This window comes from Apis dorsata, unplaced genomic scaffold, assembly GCF_000469605.1.
Source record: "Apis dorsata unplaced genomic scaffold, Apis dorsata 1.3 scaffold_88, whole genome shotgun sequence".
Classification (NCBI taxonomy): Eukaryota; Metazoa; Arthropoda; class Insecta; order Hymenoptera; family Apidae; genus Apis; species Apis dorsata.
In genome coordinates this window covers 282058-283645 of record NW_006263386.1, presented here as the reverse complement: position 1 = coordinate 283645, position 1588 = coordinate 282058, and the positions used below count along the sequence as shown (strand labels likewise).

The 1588-nt window shown below is 31.5% G+C and overlaps 1 protein-coding gene across 4 annotated transcripts in view; it reads right to left on the bottom strand.

Annotated features, from left to right (window-relative positions):
* LOC102681230 (tubulin polyglutamylase TTLL4-like) overlaps positions 1-1588 on the bottom strand; it is a 127311-nt gene that overhangs the window by 2683 nt on the left and 123040 nt on the right. For all 4 annotated transcript variants that reach the window (XM_031508484.1, XM_031508485.1, XM_006611418.2 and 1 more), the window contains one exon: positions 492-545. The gene's annotated coding sequence lies outside the window, so the exon portion shown is untranslated. The remainder of the gene's footprint in view (positions 1-491; positions 546-1588) is intronic.

Sequence of the window (1588 nt, the reverse complement as noted above, 5' to 3'; positions counted from 1 at the left end):
AGAGAAAAGTTAATGAAAGATTAAGAATAAAAAAAAAAAAAAAAAACAGATAGAATAACGGATGCACAAATTCGTGATACGAATTTAACGAGACAGATAATGACAGGATGGAGGCTCCGTGTCGTAACAGTGAACCATATTCACCGAGAGAATAATTTTCGTGGAATACAAGCCGAGCTTGGAAATCGTGTTCGATTTTCACACGATATGTAAAAATGCCAGGATTAATAAACGATCCTTTTTCATTGAAGAGACATATCGTTATAATTCTCTTTGAACGATGGCAGCTCGTAGAAATCGATGTTTATCGATGCATTTCTGGCCTATATTTAAATACCGCCATCTTAATGAGCCGTATTCGTGTAGATCTTATCTCGTGGTATAATCGTTTAATAATCCTTTAAATAAGATCTTTTCGTGCACGCGTTATCACGCGACCGTTTAACCAAATTTTTATACATAATATACGTAACCTGTGTCTTTCCACGTATCTATTCAAATTATGTAAAAGGCAGCTGTCAGCATCATGTAAACGTTTCGGCTATCTGCAACAAAAATTATATATTCGTTAATTTCGATCGATTGCTTTTATTATATTTCTACTACTAAAAAAATCTGTTATTTTTAAAATTTTAATAATTCAATTCAATCTTTCTAAGACGATAAATTTATTCGAAAAATTTACTATATCGAATTCTAAGTTTTAGAATAAAGATAAACGATTCAATTAATTTAAAATAGATCTTCAGGTTTAATGGATCTTCTATATAATCGAAACATATTCTCTATATTTATCATTTGTTATCAGAAAAGCGTAGAAAATATTACAAGAAGGAAAAGCATATGATAAAAAAAGGCAATCCACATTTCTAATTAAATTTGTTAAACAGAAGTTTCTATATATGATATAACGAAATAAAAAATAAATAAGACAGGATATCTTCTTTCATAGATACCTAGAATAATTATATTTGATCTTACAACATATCTGACGAGCATTATTACACATGAATTAGGATAATTATTATTTGAAATAGAAATCTATTTTCATATTCTTTATATAAGCAATATCATATACATTTCGAAGGAATTTTCTCTATAAATATCTACACATAGTCATATTTATAAATATATAATTTCGAATACAACAAGCTTGTATATTTAAACCATGTTTATTTGGAATAAATTAACTATCTCGACTTGTGATTTCGTTTAAACAATCGAGTGCCCTTCGATTCGAATTTATCTTCAATCAAACTTTCAATCAACACTGCGACCGCGCATTCACTTTATCCAAAATTAAGTCATAACCATCCATACTCACGAACAATTCCCTTTCAATTTCACTTCCATTTATCCCTACACCTCAAATTCGTTCCCGAACGAAATTCACGACGATCATTCTCTCAAACTCATATTCTGCGCACCAACTTTCAAACTTTATTGCCAACGTTCGGCGTTGTAAATCGTCGAGTCTCGCCGATTTCCGGTAACACCGATCCAATTACATAAAGGAGGCGGAACATTTCGAATTGTCGCGGGAAAGCTCGAGAAAAGGAGGCGCGAGAAAAAAGTGCGAAAGCGTCTC